Source organism: Ambystoma mexicanum, chromosome 5q, assembly GCF_040938575.1.
Source record: "Ambystoma mexicanum isolate Mex_15411 chromosome 5q, UKY_AmexF1_1, whole genome shotgun sequence".
Classification (NCBI taxonomy): domain Eukaryota; kingdom Metazoa; phylum Chordata; class Amphibia; order Caudata; family Ambystomatidae; genus Ambystoma; species Ambystoma mexicanum.
In genome coordinates this window covers 143,990,794-144,007,762 of record NC_090933.1, presented here as the reverse complement: position 1 = coordinate 144,007,762, position 16,969 = coordinate 143,990,794, and positions in this window count along the sequence as shown.

The following is a 16,969-nucleotide window of genomic DNA, read 5'->3' as shown; positions in this document are numbered from 1 at the left end:
GCCAGTCCAGTGCCCGCAACGAGATACCAAGGGTGTTGTGGAGCCGTTTTATGAGGATGGCGTGGTTGACAGTGTCAAATACAAAGGAGAGATCAAGATAGATGAGGACAGCTTGGGAGATGGAATCCAAGAGGTGAGCAGTTCTTCACGGGTGTTCAGAAAAGCAGTTTACATGCCTCTGGATTCTCAGAATCCAGATTGATGGTCATGGAAACCACCAGCAAGTTCATTGTGCGAGTCGAGTTGGGACAGGGCCAACCTCTTCAGCAGTTTCCCCCGGAAGGGGGTGATGAATATAGGGTGGTAATTAACTGCACAGGTAGGGTTAGTTGATGTTTTTTTAAGGAGGGGGTACAAAAAGGAGTGCTTGAGTGAGGAGGGGAAAGAACCAGTAGAAAAGGAGTGGTTACAGAGACCAGCAAGTGCAGGGGCAAGAGAGCCAATATTGTCCTTCATGGTTCTGGAAGAGCAAGGGGAAACCTGTTTGCAAGAGACATTTATGGAACGGACAACTCTGGTGAATTCTTCAGGTGAGACATGGGCGAAGGAGGAGAAGGAGGAAGGAGGAGGGTGAGTGTCCATGGGAGGTAAGGGGGTGAGAGATGAGTTGGGACAGTGTGAAACAAGGCTATTCAGGATATGCTCTGTTTTGATGGTGAAGTGAGTGGCGAGTGCATTGTAGAGGGCCTGAGAGGGAGCAGGAGAGGAGCAGGGGAGGAGGATACTGCAGAAAGGTTGGCTAGTTGGCTAGTTCCCTGCAGATTTTCAAAATGTCAGCTATGTTGTTGGATGAGCAAGAAACCTGTGCGTGAATGTGGACCATTTTCTTGCTACTGATAGAGAGTCTGTATTGCCTTTGGTGCAGGCAGCAGGCCAGTTTGCCAGAGGGTGCACCTTGAAGTCCAACCAAAAGTTGTTGTTGGTAATTCTGTGTTACCTATTTTCTGAAATCAATGGTAGTAGGATGCTTCCTACATCATGGCACCAGAGTTGACTGATAGCTCTGTTGTATTCTTGCAGTAACCTCTTTGCAACATTGGTCCTTCAGGATCTCGACAAGTGGGTTGCTGAGGCAAACATTATACCTACGTATCAAACTGGGTTCAAACCAGGCTTGGGGTGTACATTAAATGGTTTCATAGTATGTTCATCACTGCAACAAGGTTTTGATCATTCAGGTCACACACTACATATGGCATGTATTGATTTCACTTAAGTGTTTGATTATGCAGAGCGGACAATAATGTGGAACAAACTTTGTAGATGGGACATACCGGGGCGATTGCTCACTATTCTAATTGCTCTTCATAAAGATACTACTACACAAAGAAGAAAACATGTCAGGCATCATCACCAGTGATATAGTTACGTCGCTGGGTTTGAGGCAGGGGTGTGTATTAGCACTGTGCCTCTTCAATCTATATTTATCTGACATGTTTAATTTCTCACAACGTACAAGATAATTTGGCCGAAAATTGGTAAATTTGTGATATCTTATGATATAATATTTTATTTATATCGCGCTCATACACATGTGTTCCAGAGCACGACCAAGGAAAGGCAGGGGAACAAGGGAGAACAAAATCAAACGATCTTACTAGGCCCAGTGACATTGAGAACACACAAGTGCAGGGAAAAGGGAAAAAGGGGGAAGGGAAAGTGCGAGGAGGAGAGAGAAGTGGAAAGTGCAGAACAGAGGAGAGTACGGAATAAATAATAAGTGCACTAAATAAATAAATAAATAAAGGCAGTGAAAAGTGGTAGTGCAGCCAGCCAGTGGCAAGTGCATGATTTAAGAGTAAGAGCATTTTCTGATGATATAATGATCTTCGATCTAACACCAATTGGACTCTCCCAGTCTATGGCTGTATTGGAACATTATCTAAATAAAAATGGCTTATAAATAAATGCTGTAAAATCTTCGGGAATGGTTTGCCAAAAAAGAAAAGGAAGCTATGCAAATACAAATGTTATTTAGCCAATAGCTTTATGAGTATATCAAACCATATTGTCTGTTTAGGCTTCCCACTCTATTCTACAAAGAACCCTAGACTACACATTGAGAGGCTGCAATGCAGGTTCGTTTATCTGGCTGCCCATATGAGGAGGGTTTATGCTAAGTATTGTACACATACTCTAGTATCTCTTATAAGTTACAAGGGAAATATTAGTACCACAATACTGTTGGGTGTCCTGACCCACGTTTGGACTATTATGCTGCAACATTTGGTGCTGTGGGCTTAGGAAATCCAAGATGGCGGAAAAGCCCACAGTTGCGCCAGAATCCAGGAGAACCGTGCAGTTTTGCACACACCAAGATGGTCCCCTGACCTGCCACCCACAAGTGCAAAGAAAGATGGTTCTGTTCAAAATCCGTTTTTATTAATGTCAAAAATTGCTAAGGTCATGGGCCCGAAACCACCAAACAAAAATCCAACTATGGTTGAGTGTTTTACTTTACTCTACTGCAGATCCACATCAATGCCATGTCAAGCAAGGATCATATACTATCAAGTAAAATCCTTTCTTTTTGAAATGTATTAATTCAAGACAGCTGTCAAAAATAGGTGCAGTACTGGCATTGGACACTGACCGGCTCTGGCGCTCTATAAATCCTGACAGGAGAGCTGTCTTGCAGAACTGTGCAGTGAACAGAAGGGGGTCTTATGTAATTAAACATTCAAAAGACTTGCTTTTCCTGAGAACCATTAACACCTCAGAGACCCACACCAGGAGGCAGGATATCACATGGCCCTGTTGATTGAGAGGGAGGAGTTTCCCCTGCAGCTTGCAGGACCCAACACAATAGACCCTTTCAATTGAATAGAAATGCAGATTAGGGTGTAGCTGGCAACAGCTGCCCTGCCAAGAAGGAGAGGCCTGTGATCTCTGACTCACCAAGCTTCTGGGGGCGGGCCAGACTGGATTGTGGATTCATATTGCAGCAAATATATGTTTAAGTTAAATTGCTTATAAAATCTTGCATTAAGCTCACAGAAGTTTACAATTTGGGGGTCCTTAATATGGAAAATGCCATCACGATCTGAGACCAAACTCCACTTTGTGCGGGGTTCTGGGACTGAACCCTGCTATTTATTAATATTGCAGACACTGTGTTTAGGATAGAGACATAGTAATTTCCAGTAATATGCTCAGGGAAGGGGTGCAGTAAATTATGAGGAAAAACCAATATGGCGAAAGTCACTAAAAAGCACAAAATGTTGACATTTTTGAACCCCAGCTCTTAGAAAGATCAGAGTTGGGCGAGAGTGTATCTTAAATTAATCTGTGAAATGTGTATGTAATTTCAACGCGTGTGTATCTGGGAAACCTGTTAGTTATGAAAAATTCATTTTCTAAGTAAAAGCAAAGGGGCGTTTCTTCAATAGACTGTAAGACTCTGACTCACTCTGACACACTATCCCTTCTCAAATCAGGTCACAGATAATCCTTGACCTATCAAATCATGAGAGGGTTGGGCGTGCAGAATGAGCCGACCCACCCACTTTCTAAACACATAAAAAAAGACAGCTCGGACAGGCAAGACATTCATTTTGCATTTTCTTGCAGAGCATTTTGCCGGACCACACAACATCTAGAAGGAACATCCAGAACTTAAACTCCAGATAGACTACAGAACTTAAAGCAAAGGCCTAACCCATAAGCTGAGAACTCTTCTCAGCAGGCCTTCAGAATCCAGCAATCCAACCAAACTATTCTACAGCCGGGTGAGTTGTTGGATGCTTTGCCAAGAGCTTTTTCCAGAACCGGTAGCAGACCCAGAAAGCAGTGCTGTATCCAGAATACTTGATCCAGACCAGCAGAACCACAGACCAGACCGCTGTGAAGTGCCGACAGCAGAACCACAGACCAGACCAGAACCAGAGATCCAGAACCAGAGAACCAGTACCAGAAACCGCCTGAGTCCAGTCCAAACCTGCTGACCAGACCCTGACGGGCTATTTCAAATTCATAGTGTGAGTACTCAGCCAGAACTGTGCAAAACCAATCTCTTAGTTTAAAACTAATTCAAACTATTTTAACCTATTTAGAACTGCATCATAAGAAATTGTGTGTCCATCCTGTTGATTCAAAACCTTCCACAGTGCATCTGTCATTCTGAAACTTTAATTTCATTTCTGAAAATCTATCTCCACAAAATCGTCTGTATCTTTGGAACCGTGTGGGCTAGGAAGGAGAGTTAACTTTCATTTTAAAGCTAAGATTCTAAGCTTTCCAACAAGCCTAAAACCTCTCTTTTCATTATAGTTATTCCGTAATCGCGCTTGACGCATTCGGAAAAATTGCCGCAAATTGACATTTTGCTTCATTTCAACCACGTGTAAAAATATCTGTCTTTTGCTTCCATTACTGAATCCCGTTTTCAACCTGATAACCATCCCTGAATCATTGGTAGGGCTGACCTGAACTGATTTAAGTATCTCTCACTCACCCTGAACCTTTAGAGGGAATTAAATGCATTTTCAGCATATTTTTCACTTTGTTGCCACCACATTTAAAAGGATCTTGCCTGCTTTAAAATCATACCTGTTTTCCTCTAAGCTTGCTGGGGGGAACTGGAAATTTGTATTTCATTTTGTATTCCTGAGAATTGTGTGCTCTTCTTCCATCTCCTTATCTTGCATAGGGGGGGAGGGAATTGTCAAAGAAAAAGTGATCATATTATCTTTTCTTGAAATCATATCAAGTTTATTTCTGTGCTGCATTTTTCCCTCATTGCTTTTCCTTGAAACCATAAAAGTATTTTCTGCTACCTTATCCTTCCTATACTAACTGCTCCTTGATTCTAAAGAAGTGTGCTAGTATCAGATTATCTATTGTTGATCAACATTATATTCATAAGGGTGCTATCAAATATTAATTTATTATAAAAGTGTGATATATATATATTGTTTAATTTTTCCAATAAATCCTTTAAATTGCAAAACAAACCTACTTCTTGGCTCAGTGAGATCATGGGGATTCATAGAGAGGGGTGTTATACAAGGGTTTATCATCCAGGGTATAACTTGCTATAAAAATATATAAATAAAGGCTTCCCTTGAGCAATCCCAGACAAGGCACTGACTTAGTGGGAGTGCTTGATTGGAGTCACTTAACAAAACTTTATAATTTAGAGATATTTAATCTAACTGTAGATTTCTCTTTAGGCTGCAGGGATATAGTGGAGGCTCTGTTCACGGCTTCCCAGCTGCATACCCACAGTATTGGTTAGCACTGAATTGGGCTTACAATCACAAACCTCGATTGTTTTATATAAGAAATAATGTATTTTCACAGGATATTGAACCCCCTAAACAATCTATATATGTAGACTTGACAAATATTTGTTTTACTGGTACATCTAAAATTATAAGTAAATTGTATGCAGAAGCCAACAGCAGTATATTCATATGCAGGGATATTGTCTGACATGTATTGGCAGAACCAGAAAAGACATGTAACATTACTCGCATTATGGGCAAACAAAACATGTTTATGTTGGAATATTGAGCCAGGCTGCATGGACATGCTTGAGCACAGCCAGCATGGCTACAAGTCTTTATAATGGCAGTACACAGCTATATATTGTGGGAAGAGATATCTAGAAAATGGTCCTGTGCATGCACCAAAGGTGATTTAATATCTATTTCATGCGTTACTCTAAAAAATATCTGATTGTAAACACATTACCCAATTTTCTTCCACACAAAGTGTGTGCAAAATGCACCATTGTAACCCATTGTTGTAGAAATTCTCTTAGGGGAGAACACTACCGCCAAGTTGGTTTGGGCTTCCATGTTGCACTTGGCACCCAGATACATTCATAAGAAATGACCCTCAATTAAACAATTCTCCAGCTGGGAGGAAGGGAGGGATGAATTTATTGGATGGAGGATGGATGAATGGATGGATGGATGGATGGATGGATGGATGGATGGATGGATGGATGGATGGATGGATGGATGGATGGATGGATGGATGGATGGATGGATGGATGGATGGATGGATGGGTGGGTGGATGGATGGATGGATGGATGGATGGATGGATGGATGGATGGATGGATGGATGGATGGATGGATGGATGGATGGATGGGTGGATAGATGTGACTAATGCACAACTACAGGGATACGTGTTCACAGGTGCAAATCCCATTTGCAAATCCCAGCAGGTCATCTTAGCCTTTCATCATTCACAGGTAAACAAATGAGATACATTCAATTGGGTAACAATAAACACCCAGTATATGTTTATAGCACCAAGATACCCCTTTGGGGGTGAATGTGTGCTCTAAACATACACATTTAAGTGTATGTTATAATTAATTAATAAAAGGAGGCATGGATAGGTGGATGGTCACACTGATTGATGGATGGAGAAAAATGGATGGATGGATGCAGAGGCATGCATGCATGCGGATGGATGGTTCGATGGACTGACAAATGGGTTGAGAGGCAGGCAGAACAATGAAAGAAAAGTTGAATGGATGGATGAAATGATGGAAGGTTAATGGGGAGACTTACTGGTAGATGGATTGAATGGCAGGCATGTTGATACGAGTATGGATTAAGGGATGGACAGGCAGAAGAATGTAAATGTTACCATAAATGGAAACCAAGACCATTACCCTAATGCAAACTGGTGCCCAGAAACTGTGAACTGTGCTGCCCCTTTTAAGTGTAAGATATATGGCTCAGTACAGGGAGAAGAAACCCCCAATGGAAACTGTTTCAAAATAAAATGAGAGAGGTGAAATAAAAAACCATCATGTTAGTTGTGAATTCTGCATGTGACTCACTATCACAACAAATGTGCATCTGTGGGCTGCAGGTAATCACCCACGCATCTGAGAGATAACCCTCGACACATTGGACCTTTCAGTATATTCCACCCCTTCCGCTATGCTCCTATCTCACGTGTATGTGGGGTCCCTGAGTGATCAACATTATCAACCATCTTGTTTAATATTTATATTAGACTATTCCTGGTCCTTCTCCAGTCTCATGGGTTCAGCTATTATTCCTACGCGGATGACATGCAGATTCTGGTTCATTTGGACCTGACTCAGTCTGAGACAGCTGCCTGACTGAGGAAATGTCTTGAAGAGCTAGGGGGATGGATGACATCCAATTGGCTAAAGCTGAATGCTAGCAAAACTGAGGTGCTGGTTGTAGGCACTACTTCCCCCCACCTGTTCTAGAGTGCCAACTTCTGGCCCTCTTCTTTGGGCCCCCTCCCTATGCCAGTCCTGTCATCAGAAATTTGGGGGTTAGAATCACTGCCTCCCTGGCCATGGATGAGCAGGTGGCAGCAGTCTGTAAGAATGGCCATTTTAAACTCCGGGTCCTGAGGAAGGTTCTCCCTTTCATTCCTATAGTCTGCCAAGCCCAGGTGGTCGCCACCCTAGTACTGAGTGTACTGGGCTATTGTAATTCGCTCTACTTAGGGCAGCCTCTCTACCTGATTAAGCAGTTACGACTTCTCCAAAATGCAGCTGCTAGATCCATCTTCCACCCTCCGTTTGGAACACACATCTCCCCCCTGCTGAAGCAATTGCATTGGCTCCCCGTGGTGGCTCGGATTACGTTCAAGTCCATGTGTATTGTGCATTGGGAATTTTGCAGTATTGGAGCAGAGTACCTACAATCCAAATGTGTGCACTATTCCTCCACTCGCTCCCTTCGTTCACAGTCGGCCCGCCTGATAGCCGTCCCTCGGTTTAGGATGGCCCGCTCAGGAGGGTGTGCCTTTTCTGTTGTGGCCGCTAAAGCTTGGAACGATCTTCTCTTCACTTTGCGGAGGACTGTCGATCAACTATATTATTCTAATACCGTATCTCTACTGAAACTTCCTTTATGCCTCCAGGGCCATGATGCCCTCGGGCATACATGCACTCAATACGTTCTCATAACATAACATAACACTGAAAGACAGGTTTGTTATCAATTTCAAGTGAAAACAGAAGAAGCAGAATATACCAGTTTACAATGAAACTTCATTACTAAATGTGCAAAGAGGTCTGAATCTCTCAAACATGTGGTCCTGTTAACATGAGGACACAGACTATGTTAGAAACATTTAAAAATGATAAAATCCCAGTCATAGGATTGTGTCAAGTGTTCTGAATGGAACACTTGAGCATTTATTAAATGTACATCAATTGAAAGAAAGGAATCATAATTTACTCAGTCTTTTAATGTAATGTTTTATTTCTCCAACAACTGTCAGATTATTGTACACAGTTTGGATATAAATAATTAAATAATGCTCTACAGTACAATATGTAGAAAAGCAGGGATTCTTTTGTTTGGTTTGAATATCATTGGCATTTGATTCTACCTGATACTGTGCTGACTGCAAGCGTACCTGAGTTTGAACTCAGAGCCAAATAGCGCTCCAACCTTTGGGAGTCTTCCAATGGAGAGTGTTAATAAATACTCTAGTGTTCTAGGAAAATATAATTTTTAGTATATGTAGAGATTGACATCTGCTAGTAAGAATCTGTTCATTTTTATTGCCAGCTTCAAACACTTTCCTTCCACTTTAATTGACATAAGGAAGCATCCATCACTATATAACCCACATGAGTTGGCCTAATGTGAGCAGAACAAAAGAGCCCTGTCAACTGACCTACACGAATCATTAATCAAGGCCTCACAAAGATCTGTTTATTTACCTCATGTGCAGTGGCATATTTAAACTTTCTGCTGCACGAGGCCTAAGTGCATGCACCTCCCCAGGTTTTCGCAATCTCTGCCAGATTTTGCATCTCCACCAGATTCCACCCCATTCTAACGACTCTGTCTGCTTTGGCCAAACTACACCCCTTCAACACTATTGTGCCCCAATTCAGCTCCATTGCTTGCACTCTGTTAATGGAGGCATGTTATCTCCTATGCAGATCTCTACTGCTCTGGATTTGGTGATGGCAATGTGTTTTACACTTGTTTTCACTAGATGTATTTGTTGAGGCCAGTTCCCTACTTTCCTTTAGAACAATATTTAGAGGAAGTGATCTGAATATAAGCTGTCTGTAACTGGACACAAGTGAGGGAGGGTTGGAACGAGGTATTTTGGGTTCATTGCTAATCTAGCTTCTCCCGTGTTGCCTGCTGCCTCCCCAAAAGAAGCAAATTGACTGATCTTTAAAAAGAATGTTTCAGGCAACATTACTAAATTTCTACATGCGATCTTGTCAAATGGTGAAGTTTACATATAAAATATAGGCAGGTGGAACAGGTGCATCCTTTTTAAAACTGGATTAAATATAACTAAACCTCCTTCTCTTGGTAATAGCTTTTATGTTAGTACAGGGCATAACAGAGATATGGCAAGTTACAAATCGCTGAACCCCATGTACCTCCAATCCCTTGGCTTGGAACGCCATTAAAAGACAGAAAAATCACAATTGAAATGTGTAAACCCTACATGTGCATAAACATCTCAATGGAGTAAACCCAGTTGGAGAAGGTTTTTGGAACCTTTACTGAGTATTCTCATGGTGGAGTAATGGGTAAGGGTGACCCTTATCATTCAAGGGTGGGAAGCAACAGCATTCCTCATAACTGTTCAGTGTATGCAGCCTTTATGACAAATGAACTGATATATACGTTTTACATCATTGATGTTTGAGCCATTGTCCAAAATAACAGCAAAACAAAAGATGTGATTGCTAGGAGGTTTAGAATTAATCTTAATCTCTGGCATCACTCTGTGCAACTCTGTAGAACATGGTTCTCAGCCTGGCAAGCCATTAAGGAAAGGGCAAAAGACCATATTTATTTCATTTATTTATGTATGGATTTATTTATACAAATTACAGGGAAAGCAGTGCATTTTTGGCACAAAAACATTTGCAGGATTTATCATTGATAACAGAGCGGAGGACACATGTCCTTTACAAAGGGATGAGAGAATGTGACTTGAAGACCAGATGTTGCAGAGGAAGGTGGAAACATATGCTGTGCAAAACGTATGCAAATCAGGTTGGGTAACACCCAAAAAGGGGCAGTCCAGGCTAATTTCCAAACTATGTTCTAAACTTTCCCCTAAATAGGAGTCTAGGGAAACTGTCCCACCCATGTCAGATGATTTAAACATATCTCTAAATCTCTATTAAATAGTGAGAAACCTGTTGCTTAATTATCTGGGCCCTATCTGTGCATTCTTTTTGCACCATTAGCAAAGTTCCATGGGCTTTGCATTTCTGTAAACAAAATGCCTATTTGTCCTCCATGTTGAACAAATTCAAATGATACAATAGAACAGGAAGAATAGTTTCCTCCTAATTTGCCACTGAAGAATGAGCCTTTGCAAAAAAGAAGCTTTATTGCCAGTGGTACTGAAGACCAGCACGAACACTGCATATTGGGGTGAAGATACTTGTACCTTATTCAAGATTGAGCCTAGTGTGGTGTGTGGACATGAACATTTATTTCTTTGTTACTGATCTTCCAACTGTGAATTGCACATTAGTCAACTCAAAACTAGATTATGAGAATGCCATCTTAGCTGGCATCCCACAGCACCAAGTTCAATGAGGGACTCTAGGCTGTGTAGCTGCGTGTCTGCTCTGTGTGTATTTGTGTGTATGTAATGCAATGTGTCAAATGTGTCTGTTGTCTCAGGAGGATAGCTCAGAGGCAACGTGCTCACCTTGGAAACAAGACGACACAGAGCAACACAGGTTCGATCCCCGGGTCCGCGCTTAGAAACCTCTGGGTATTAAGCTCGTTATAAATAACCTATCATATCATATCATATCTCTGTGTGTGCATGTAAAGGTTGAGTGGGGGACTGTAGGTTGTGTAGTTGTGCAGTGTGCCGTGTTTGTGTGTATGTAATATGTGGAGTTTGAGTGACTGATATGTGTCTGTTTGCATATATAAAGGTTGTGCGAGGATTGTAGGCGTGTCTGTGCTGTTAGAGTGTGTGTGTGTGCGTGTGTGTCTGAGTGAATGCATGCACATGGGATTGTATGAAGGAAAGATGCATTTAGTGGCATCCCAGGCATTGTAGGGAGTAGCAATTGATGCATGCAAGTGGGATTTGAAATGGGGGGGGTTGAACTACACCAGGTATTGGTGTAAGAAGGTGATCCATCAATATTAAGGTAACACCCACCCAGCTGTCTTCCTGCATAGAAAGCCACTACACTTCCAGGGGTGTGTGTGTCTGTCTGTCTGTGTCTGTGTGTGTTTATGCAAGGCTGAGGCCTGGGGGTGGGCATTGTGGCATGAATATTTTTTGACAAAAGCATGCCATGTTTTACTGGTGTTTTTGGGCAAAGCAAAGTCAACTTAAGTGGCGTTATGTGAAGGAGGGTTTGCGGTGGGGCGATGGTACTTCAATGGGACTGGCTGGGTATTACTGTTGCATGGAATTATGAACTTGCATTAAGGGTAAAGCCAACCTGATGGGTGTTCTTACATGGGGGAGGGGGGGATAGCACGCTTCCTTATTGTAGCATGGCATTGTTATACTAGTGTTAAGGTCAAAGGCAACATAAGTGTTTTGTTTGTTATGGTATCATTACCAGTATTATGGGCAACACAAACATAGGTATTTTCTTTTCTGGGAAAACTGGTGCATAGGTGCGCCAGAATAGACATATGTGGGCACAATCAGTAGGAACATTTTAGTTTTTCACTTGCAGAGTGCTGGCATATAGTGGGCAAAGGCATTATGCAAATGCACTGGAAAATTATCCTGTGCATTGTTGGTGACTTTGTATCTAATCAGCATTTTTTCATGTCTTACCGCACAGAACCTATTGTAAATTGTGTGGTTTTTACCTAATTTATCACAGAAAGTGCACTGTAAAATGTACCATTTTAACCCATGATTTGAAAGGTTCTCTCAGGGGGAGAAACCGACAGAACTCCTCTTGATTGGTTTATGCTTCCTCCCTAAACTCAGTTGCTACTGCGGATTCAGCAAGGGGGTGAACACGCCCCCTTGCCTCTGCGGGCTCCCCTTATCATGGGCCCTCCTACATTAGCTCCAGGCCTCACTTGTGCCTCAATAAACTCTATCCGGCCTCCCTTTTTTAGGCAACCACTGCTTACAACAATCTCACAAAGGCCTTTTCAAATACAAGTGGCCATCGCACACAGGGAAACAGCTTGCTAAAGAAAAAAAAAAGAGTTCGCGCAGCATCGATTGATGTTGTTCATTAAATACAAACACCATTTATAAAGTAAAATATCCGTTTTTTTATTCTGTTAGAATAATTACACAGCAAGCAACTTCCCCAAAACATTTCGAAACATGTTTTATTAGTTTTAAACATATTTTCTCCTACTAGTAACTGTTCAGCATCCAAGCAAATTGGCACAGAGCGTCTCTAGTAAGTCTTTAAAAGGTTATATTTTACAAGTTCCCACCTGAAGGGCAGCCTTTATTCATAAGCCTTATCTGTTGTTACAGTACATAATCTGGAAGAATGCCCTAATTTTGCCGTCCTGTAAGCCTGTCATCATGGCTGAGACCAGGCTTATCCTTCTCAGCAGATTAGGCGATCATGTTGAAATCAGAAGAGAGATTATAATGCTTGTAATATACCGAGTCAAATTAAATGTGTTTTGTTTGCGCATGACAGCTCTTGTTGCTGGGGCTCGGGTGTCCTTCCCATCTTAAAATGCCACAAAAGAAATGAACAGTAACACAAAAAAAGAAAGAAAAAACAGAAACATTTAAAAGTGCTATATTTCACATGCTGCATTTGGCATTCTGTTGCAGTGAGATAATAGTGAGGTTTGTTAGTATGCCGCTAATTGAAATAGTGGAATTTCTAGTGGAAGGACTCAGGATGTCGGGGTTCACCAGAGGATGGACTTTTTGATGTATGTACACGCCATTTGCGCGTAAAGCGCAGATTTGCCCGCCTTTCTGCCCGAAAATCACTGTTTCAGGTATGGGGATTTTCGGGCAGAATGGCGTGCAAATCTGCGTTTTACACGCAAATAATTCCAAGAATCAGGTAGAAAATGTGTTCATTATTTTGTGTGAAGTTTCATATTACGGCGGTGTGTACAGCATTCTCTGAAGGTTGGACATACACATTTGTAAACTAATTAGCAAAAGTGTGTCTTCCAATGAAGAAAAATCGATGACAACGTGTTTTTGAAGAGACGCAACCAATGTTGAAGGAGGGGCTACTGTTCATATATTTTACCAAGAAAATGAGCACCTGTTTTAGAGGGGTCATTAGAGAATAATTTGACGCAAACACATCCTTTAAGAAGTGATGGGCTCTTGGAAAATAACTTGAATTAGACATTGACGAGGATGTTGCCTCAATTACCTGAAATAGTGCTGAAACAATCCTAGATTATTGTTTTTTTGCAGCACAGACAACCAGTGCAATACAATATAGGTCGGCACATGTATCTGGTTTAGCCTTCTTGCCTTTGCCTTTGCAAGGTGCAGGCTGCGTAACATAGTGGGAGACATTTTGCCAACATCATTGCACTGAATTTTACTCTCACACGTGAAATCAAAGCCCAGGGTCTGCTACATTTAGAGGTGGGTTGGAAATGACCTTTTGGCATGAAATATCATAGATCATGCTCAAACTTGGGTTCCAGTTTGCTCTGCCGTGAGTCTCAAACGACGCCATCAATGATTATGCCAGATGAAGCCAAAACATGTCTGGGTCTGTTTGTGGTCTTGTGCAGAAGAGATGTGACCTAGCACTTTGTGATGGCATAACCCCTTATGGCCAGACAAGCCTAACGTACACACATGGGGCCTCTTTTCCGTAATTGCAGAATCAGCCACACATCGATGGTTTGGGAAGCTGCCTAGACCAATTTCCATTTTTGTTGACTGATTCAAAGTTAATTTAATCATCGCTCTACAGTGTTGCATAGTGGAACCCGAGTTTGCTATGCTTAGAATTTCATTTTATGTACCTCCCTGATGACACCTAGCCGAAATGTATCTTGGGGTCCTTGTGTACTTGCGCAAATGGTTTGCAACATAAGACTTTGGTCTGGGTGGCTGCTTTTTTGGTTGGCACCAGGTCTAGTTTGCATATGGTTTTCTCTTCTGTAATCGCACAAGCGGCTGAACAATAACGGATTGGGAGGCTACCAAGAGCCTTTGGCAGTAGATATGAATAATTAAAATCGTTTGCACCCATCACTCTTTAGTGTTTGTAGTGCACATTGTTAACAAAAACAGACATATTGCTGGCTAATATATAAGACATACTATATTATTCTTCAACAGGGGATTTGTACATATGTTTAGCTTTCTTATTAAAGTTTTATGCTTTAAAGCTGTTTCAACACCTTTCCTTACTTGTCTGTAAAGATGAATCTGAATGCAACCACACAGGGATGTTTGGATGATAGAAGTAATGCTGTGTTGATAGAAGTAATCCTGTGTTGTTTAGTAACCCCCAATCTATGCTCTCCATTTTCTCTCTCCCTCTCTTCTCACCTCTTCACCCTCAGACCCATGGCTTGCAAACCTGGGTATCACTTTGGCAGTGACCCAACACTCTTTCATTTCATCACAGCCACTGCCATTGCAGCCAGATTCAATATCCAAAATATTTGAAAAATCCACCCATACATCACACCAGATTGAACTAGAACACTTGTCTCACTTTTGTGCACTGTAAACATTGCTACTGTGCAAGCCTACTTCTTACACTAGCCCTACACTATGTTGTCCCACTCAGCAACATCCTCAACTTGTTGTGACATGCACCCCTTTAAACATACACTAACCCTCCTCCACCTCTACCTACCATCACCATGCCGGATAGCTTGCCCTGTAAATGAGATCTTTATGTTTCTTCCACTCATCTATAAATCTATCCTTGGTCTTGCCCCTCTCAACCTCACTGACCTCATCTCATTGTGTTCTCCCTCTCAAACTCTCTGCTCCTCATCTCATCACAACCTATCAGACCCCAGTCACTCTCCCCACTTTTGTTCCTTTTTTCCTACTTGCCCCAATCCACTGGACTTTTCTCCCGCTGTCCATCAAAGCCATCTCTTCAGTGGATCACTTGAAAACGTGGCTCAAACTCCACCTGCTAGCAATGGAAGGGGCTCCCCAAACACTTGCACCTCCTATCCAACCTAAATATGGGGAAATAATTGCTATGATTGACAGAATGCAGGACAGTGCAGGAACAACTGCCCAATCATTCTCTACTTCTCCATTGCTGACAATTATCTTTCCCCTAGGCTTCGTGTCTGAGCTGTGTTGGCAATTCTCTACTTCCTGTTCATTGTCACTCTTCATGTATTTGAAGACCACTTGGTTTTTGTTCATTTTTTTAACCAATGTTAGGCATTGTAAATGTTTAAAGATTTTGCCCCAGTAGATCTGTGCATTCTAGCGTGTTGTGATGTGCTAGTTCGGCTTTCAAGTGACGTATGCATTGCATCGCTAGGTTCTGTTCTAAGTCCGTAGACAATGTATCCTCAAGGCTTTAGCTTCCTATGTTTGAATGCTTTGAGGCACTGTTCCAGTAAGACTGCAGTTCTGATTCATGGAAGTGTTTTATAATGGCGCAATCCCATAGGAAATCGTTCTGTGAATCAGGGCCTAAGTTGTATTGTTTTTACTGTTTGACCTTGCAGTACCTTGTAGTGGAGGGAGTTTTGGTTACTTATCTTGATATGGCAAAATCAATGAGCAGCTGGATGTTGAGGAGCAGGGAGAATCTAACCGGTGCCCCTCTGCACCATGATCTGGTCACTTTCTATGCAAACACAGTTTCTATTGCATGCTCTGGCAGATGCTCTATCTGTTTACAGAATCAGAGACACCAAATTACAGTGGTAGGATTGACCCATTGTGCATACTCTTTTCTTTTAGTATTACACCACACGCCTCGCTCAGATAGAGTAGGATAGAGGAGATAGTACTATCAAAACGTTTGAGCACTTATTTTACTGATGGAATGAAATATGCTGGTTGCTTCTTGGTGGAATCGAATGCACAGATGTATTTTTCTTGAAGTGCTTTTATTGCCAGTGTAACACATCCTTTATTCTGTGAACTTGGCACGTGTGATCTGTAACATGCTCAACTTCTGTACCATTTTGGAATACTTATATTTTTGCTTCTGGTGGTGTTTGCTTTATTTTGGAATACAACAATGTTGGGTTTCTTTTGTGCGTGTTTCTCCTGGGGCCAGGTTTTGAGATATTCCTGGAGGAGGTTAAGATTCTGCTGGAGTCCTTCTTTGGTGGGTGGGAGTATGACCAGGTCAATTGCTCATAGAAGTATTTTATTTCTAAGCAATTCAGTCTCAGCAAAGTAAGCAACGTAGGGAGTTCACTGATATAGATCAATCAGTGCTCGTATGGAAAAGCAGATTACCCTAAGGCAACATAAGCTTTCTGTCATTGCCTACATTCTAAGCCATTTCTGTTGGAAATGCAATCCTGTTATTTTCAATAACTGCATTCATAGAAAAGACACAAGAATGAGATCATTTAGAAGTATGGCTGGGTAAAAAGGGATTCCCCCAAATGTGAAGTGGGGAATCACCCAAAATCAATTTCATTGACAAAGTGTGAATGCCCTGACTTTGCATAACATTTTTACTCACACAAAAAATGTAAAATGATTTGCTCTGTCACAAAAATGATTTGATAAACGTCATCACCAAAAAGGAGTATGCCGTAAAGATCATTGAGAAGCAGCCCGGGCACAGTCAGAGTCTGGTGGTCCGAGAGATGGAGATGCTTTACCACTGCCAGGGACACAGGAATGTTCTCGAGCTGATAGAGCTCTTCGAGGAGGAATACAAGTTCTTCCTACTATTTGAAAAGATGTCTGGAGGATCGATTCTGACTCAAATTCATCAGAGGCAACATTTTAATGAGAAGGAGGCTAGCGTGGTGTTTCAGGACATTGCCAGAGCCCTCTATTTCTTACTGTGGGATACATTTACCCACTTAGCAGAATTCCCCTCCATCTCCAAGCTGCACTTC